Source organism: Chenopodium album, chromosome 27, assembly GCF_948465745.1.
Source record: "Chenopodium album chromosome 27, dcCheAlbu1.1, whole genome shotgun sequence".
Taxonomy (NCBI): domain Eukaryota; kingdom Viridiplantae; phylum Streptophyta; class Magnoliopsida; order Caryophyllales; family Amaranthaceae; genus Chenopodium; species Chenopodium album.
The window spans coordinates 12,397,228-12,404,215 of record NC_137860.1 but is presented as its reverse complement, the minus strand read 5'-3'; positions in this window follow the sequence as shown (position 1 = coordinate 12,404,215).

The following is a 6,988-nucleotide window of genomic DNA, read 5'->3' as shown; positions in this document are numbered from 1 at the left end:
TTTGTATTTATTTGATTTTGTAGGAATTTTTCCTGTTGTACCTTTGCAATTTATTTTTCATTTTATATGCATATGTTTGTGTGCAAAAAAATTGTGATTAATTTTGCGCAAAAATTTCCGTCAGTTTTATTATCAATGGAAGGTATCCGACTTTCTCCCCCAAAATAAAAAATGAAAAATAAAATTGTTCCAGGTGTGGATCCAAGGGTTCTGCTGGGTGAGTTAGGTCCCGTAAACTACCTACACAAGGCAGCACACGTAAACTGCCCTCGGGGGTGGCTCGAGGAACCCCCCTCCAAAGCTTAAGTCAGAAAGTGTTTAGAGAAAGAAAGTGTACTTAGAAAGATGTAGAGATTGCAATAACTTTAGTGTCTAACTTCCTTTCCGTTGTACTTTACCCTCTATTTATAGGCGTACTATCTCCTTCATGGAGAGTTTAGCCTGGTCAGCCCTGCGGGCTGACTCTGCCGGGCTGATGAGCCCCTCTTTAGTTGCTTACTCGGCAGTGAGTGCGCACCCCGGGGGCTGGGCAATAGTTCAGCGGGAGCTACCCTATACAACTAGCCCCTCAAGAGGTGGTATGAGGTCACTCATGCCGACTCTTTGCCTGTAAGAACGTTCTTCTCAACTGAGCCCTGCTAGGAGGAATAGCTTAACAAGAGCTATCCCCTGCAACTAGCCCTTCAAGAGATGGCGCGAGGTTCTTTTCATGCCAGCTGTTCTGAGCGTGTGGCCTTATCGGCTTTAACTCAACGGGTTGTCTGACTAAAATAACCTACACACTCGTAGCCCCTCAAGTCTCTAAGGTGTTGGGGCGCCCTAGAGGCTTGGGAGGTCAGGTAATGCTGTTGATGAGGTAGCCGCCCTATCGTTTCTATGGTGACATTCGTTCCAGACTTAAGAAATGACGAGCTCGCAGGGAGAAATTTCTATCACTCCCGCTGAAGTCTGAGAAATGACGAGCTTGCAGAGAGGATTTTCGATCACTCCCGCTGAAATTTGAGAAATGATTAGCTTGTAGAGAGGATTTTCGATCACTCCCGCTGAAGTGCTCTATTCTAAGATGGGTTTAAGGATTTTTTTTTTGGGTGGGAATCACATTTGCATGAGTGGGACAGGTGTTGGCAATCTGGGCTGTTAGTTTGATTTTACTGAAGTGACATGGCGGTTTGGCTTTGCTTTTAGTCTAACTGCCCATTTATTCCGTATGAATTTCATTGTTCCCCTTTTAAACTTATTTCTTTTTACGCCTCCAATTTTTCATCTTCCCTCTTCATTACTTCAGTATTTCAAAATTTTCGTTCTTTGCTCTTCCTCTATCAAGCATCCTTGATCCTCCATTGTTGTGGTAAGTTCCTGCTTCTTCATTTTAGTTTTTGCTTTAATTTTCGCTTTACTTACTTTTTCTCCCTTAATTCTTTCTCTTTTGCTGACTTCTTCCTTCTTTGTTCTTCTTAATTGCAGATTTGAACTTTCGTCTTGTTTGGGCTTTTGTCTCCACCATTATTGTTGTACTCTACTGCTTCTGCAACTTTTTCCCTAAAGGTACTTACTATGTATCTTTTGTTGTTTGTATTTACCCAATTTTGCTTCTTTTTGCTTTTTCTTTGCAAGATTGTGCCTTTTGATTCTTCTCAGTTGTCGCTATTTCCTTTTTTTTTTTAACATTTGTTGTCGTATTTGCATTCTTGGCTTTTTCCTACTTTCATTGCTTCTAAACTGATTCGTTGATTTTCTCGTGCCCCATTGCTTTTTCCTTCCTTTGCGGGCCTGCATTCCTTTGTAGATTTCATAGTGTCTGACGCCTCTGATAGTCAGAATATGAGTGAGCCTCAAACGGCCACGGGGTCGGATTCCTCCTCTTCCCGATCTTCTCTTTCAGGTGAGCGCCCTGCGCACACTTCTTCTTTTTCTCCTACTCCTTTACAAACTGTTTTGCCTTCTGAACTTTCCCCCGCTGCGAGCGGTATGGGTACTACTGCGACCCTTGCTGCTGCGTCTGGGTCAGGCAGTAGTCCTCCCGCTGAGGGTAGTGCATTTTTCACCCTTTCCGGCGTAAACCCCGTCCAGATTTCTTTGACCCTTATTGTGAGCGCGTGCTTACGCTGGATGGGGTTCCTTTATCCCATCTTACTCGTCTGAGGATGCGCGCAATGCGCCATCAAGTGTTGGATGATGCTGTTAAGGCCAATCCCTTTGATGTGTCTCTTGTTAGCCCCATTCCCCATGTTAAGCCTTTAAACAGTTTTTCTTGGCTTGATGACAGGGCTGACATGCATCGGTTTGATCATTATGTAGTGCGTGGTGGGAATACTAGGACTGCCAGCAGTTCAATCAAGTAGGATGGCTGAATCCTCTAGTGATCGCTCATATATCGACTACCAGCCTACTTATGTTGTTGACCTCGTAGAGGAGGCCAAGACTGAGTTCTTTCTCGAAGACAAGTTTTATGGGCCTAAGAGCTGTGTGCTAGATTCCAGTTGGCGTAAGGACGCTGAGAGGCTGGATCTGGCTGCTGTTGGGAAGAAATTTTACAGTTTTGGGGAGGGGTACGAGCTGGTTCTTCCTGCTAATGGTGCTAAGTTTTCAGCCCCTCCTGCAGGTCATATTACTGTGTTCGCCTCGCAACTTGATTTGGGTCTGAGGTTCCCTTTAGACCCTACTTTAGAGAAGTTGCTTTGTGCTTTTAACATGTGTATATCTCTTATTCATCCTACCTCCCTACACACTCTGATTTGCTTGCTGTAGTTCCTGAGGTTTCGGAGGTACCCTGAGTCTCTACATTTGTTCAAGTCCCTCATGAGCCTGAAGAGATTAGCCTCTAGGACTGAGTCAGGTGGTACTATGTTGCTCCAAAAGAGAGTAGAGTCTTGTGCTACCCAAAACTTGGGCGTTTCAGGGACTGGACTGGTATGTTTTTCTGGGTGAAGGTGCCTTCCAACTTTGCTGCTCCTCGCAACTTCAGAGAGATTCGCACCAACATGGCTGGGGTCACAGTTTCTCCTTCTGAACCCGCTCGTGAGACGGTGGCATTTCAGGCTCTGCAGGGAGCGGGGACAGGTGACTCCAAGTTTCCCAAGGTTTGGCTGCCTAACTCCATTTACATTGTGGGTAATGAGCAGCTTTCTACCATGTGTTTGTGCCGTACACATGAGTCTGTTAAGCTCTTTCTGTCTTTCTCCTATTTTCCTTCATTTCTTTCTTCCTTCCCCCCTTTTCTTTTATATTCTTGACTTTTTGTCATTTTGTGTTTTTAGGCTATGACAAGTTGGACAAAAGCATGCTCGGGCTGGCAGATAATTGGAAGGACCCCTTGACTGCCACCCCTGAGAACCCTCCTCAGCTCTTTGATACGCCAGAGGTGTATGCGGGGTCCCTGAAGGGTGAGGCGCATTTGGCTCCCGCTGAGCTGCGGGGTGTTGTTGGTACGGTAGCCACTGGTGAGCGAGATGGGTCCAGCCGTGCTGAGCCAGAGCCCTCGTCCTCTACTGTTGGGAGTAGGCGTGAGACTTGCCCTGCTCCTCGAAAGGTGGCTTCAGATTCTGAGGCTTTAGTGGCGCCTACTGCTTCCCCTGAGAAGTAGTCTGTCGCGGCTTCCGGCCGGGTGGCACCTCAGACTTTGCTGCCAAAAGGCAACGTGAACAAGCTTCTGAAGAACCCAAGGTTACTGCTGATGACTTTGTAGCCAGTGTTCTCCAATTTTCCTCAAAAGGGATTGAGACCACTGCTGCTGGTGAAAAACCCGTATCCTCTACTGAGCATGTTCTACTCTATCCTACTTATACTGTTGATATCACTGCTGCGAAGGACGTTGTAGTCCCTTCTGCTGCAGCTATCGATTTTCAGCTCCCTGATGAATCTTCCATGGAGCTTCCAAGGATCCCACCGTGTCCTACGGGCTTAGCGGGCGACTCCGAAGCGCCACCCGGGGTGGGCTCTCTCGGGCTGCGGGCTCTCTCTAGCAGGATCGTCCAGTGATTGACCTGGAGGACGATGCTATGTCTTCTCCCCCTACTAGGGATGAGCCTGAGGCGAAAAAGGCTCGCACCTCTCCTGACCCAGACACTTTTGCTTCCACATCTGTCAACACTGGGCACCCCGGTGGGAACGTTGGTAGGTGAGACACTCAGAATTCTAGTGAGCTAAACCGCAGTGTTCACCAGTTCCTGGGTGATGCCTTTGAGAATCCTCTTTTTGCGTCCTCTCTTTCTGCGGGAGGGACTTTCCGCCCTACTGGGGCCATTGAGTTTGCTGAGGTCCCCATAGACAACCATCTACACCCTATACTCTGCCTTTCTAGAGCTGAGAACGCACCTTTTCGGCCTTTGATGGATGTGCGGGCTGATGTGTTCGGGTTTGGTGAGTCCGACTCACCGCGGAAACAACCCCGACCCAAGGAACCACTCGTAATTAATAAAACAATAAAACATAAATAAATAAACACAAGAAAAGGAAGAACGAATCATACCCTTGAAGCGAGCTTCGCCCTCACAAAACAGGCTCTTACTTGAAAGCCTTGAGCACCGCAAATGCCGTCCCTCCAACGGTATCCACCCACTAAGGACGAACACGACTTTTTTGGTCCGCTACCTTGGACTTAGCAAGGTCCGACCAAAAACCAAGTGTTAATGGAGTTTAAGAGTTTTCCCAAAAATGTGGAATGCTCTTTCTAACTCCCACTCAAGCAAAGAATTCTCAAGCCATGCCATGACTATTTATAAGGAAGTATGCTTTGTGAATTCCACTCATCTTTCAACGTGGGACTTTTCACAAAAAGATCCCACATGGAAAGATTGGTGAATTCAACCCTTAGTTAAATAAACCAAGGGACAAGTAACAAGTGTGACATGGTTAGGAGTGGACCACTTTCTCACTTGGTCCCCAAGGAATTTCACATGCAATGTGAACTAACCATGTGTCACCCAACCTTGAGCCCCAAGTTGGGTTTGGTTGGGCCATTTTATTTTGGCCCGTGACCATGACCCTTCACCCCGGGTAAACGGCCCCCTTGCGAATTGTGACGCCACTGTGGCGCACCGCCACCATGGCGCGCTCCCACGTGGCATGTTGTCTCCGTGGCACGCTGCCACTTGGTGGCTGCCACTTGGCGGCTGCCAACGTGCCGGCTGCCACTTGACGGCTGCCACATGGCGTTTTTCCATGTGTGCTACCACGTGGCACGCTCCTATTGGGCACGCTTTCCTTGTTACTTTGAAGCATTTTCCCATCTCGCCAAATCCTAAATTTTGGCTCGAGATTTGAGATTCTCTAACGCTCGGTTTCGACGCTCCAAGCTCGAATTTCCGACGTCTAAATATTTAATACTCGCGCGACGAATTAAGTTCTTCCGAATTAATTCGTCGAGTCGGTTCGTATATTTTGCTTGGGTGTGACCCGAAGGGTTCAGTCAAGATTAAGTTGTAATATTAATTATATTAATAATACTGATCGGAAGCGGCCTCCACCCAGGCATTCCGATCACTTGACCTTGCTGAATATATTAGCTTTCTAATAATTCTGAACCCGCTATCAGAATAATACACTTGCTCGAAGGACACCATTCCTTTCAATCTCCCACTTGTCCTTCCGGACAAGTGTGCATTTAGTGTATAGCCCCTTTCCTATGTCTCTTCATGAACTACAGAGTAAGATTACTCGTCATCTCTGTTACGCCTAGAAGTGTTTCTCGAAATCCGAGTTTAACTGTCAATAAGCAGATGATTTCTAAAATCCATCTGAGCACGACCATGCATTTTCACAATCTCGCTCTTCGAGAGGCCTTGTAAACAACAAGACGTGTTCCCTATTGTTAGTAGGGGGACATTTCTAGTCTTGTAATGTAGCTTCTCTTACTAAGAGGACTCACCTGCCTGATATCTGTCTTTATAATCCCCAGTTACGGTAGTCGTTTGGCGGATACCAAAGCGGACCAGTACTCAAACAAGAGATCTCCCACTACTCATGGTCAAAGGAAAAGAGTTCCGATAGTAATAATGAGAAAAATCTTTAGGACAATTTTTAAATCTCTTAAAGTATTCTCATAGGTCGATCCAGTATGGTTCTAAACCAATACCTGTGCAAATGATTTATATCCTCATAGGACAAGAAACGGTGATATAAATCATACTACACACTAATCTCTAATGGTCATTAATCGTCCACAAAAATATGACCTTGATTAGGGATAATTTTCAATTAAAATATTTAATGTTCACGTAATAGGTGTTTCTTTATCCAAGCCATTGTCTTGATACCCTATTTTGAATATTTATCAAAATCGAATGGACTCATTATTTAGTTCTAAACCACAATTAAATAGTTTTGTGGAATATTTAGAAATATTCTATTCCACTATGGAACTTCACAATGTTTGATCTTATGATAAATGGTTTTTCCCAAATTTTTTAAGAATAGTAATCTTCATAAAACATTCATAGAAATTACACTCATATTTGATATGCTTGATTTCTTTCATGCAATTATGAATGTTGTCGTTCACTTATTGCACAGGTTTAGTTATAATTACTTTGCAAACCTTAGCATCTTCATTATCCACCATTTCCATAATAAGATGATAAAATTTTAAGAGTGCTAATGGATTACATGTGAATAAGGATTTATTGTCCAAGCAATGGCTCCCACTCATTTTCATTATTTGAGACCTTCTACTTGACAACCTACAATAATCAATGTTCAACAACAAACTTTTCCATTTAACATCTTTCCTTATTATTGCCTTTAAGGCAAATATATTCTCAACATATATTATATTAGACTCCCTAATGATGCCTTTCTTGGATTTCACTCCAAACGACTCACAATGTTTTGGAATACTCAAATCACTTGCGATCATAGAAATTTATCTTAAATTTCCGCACATTATACATGGATGCACATCCATGTTACCATTCTCAAGCCACGACGCTTCTTGCCTTGTGCTTATAAATGGCTTCCTTCTTAAGGATCCGATCCATGTTAAGGTTTGTGC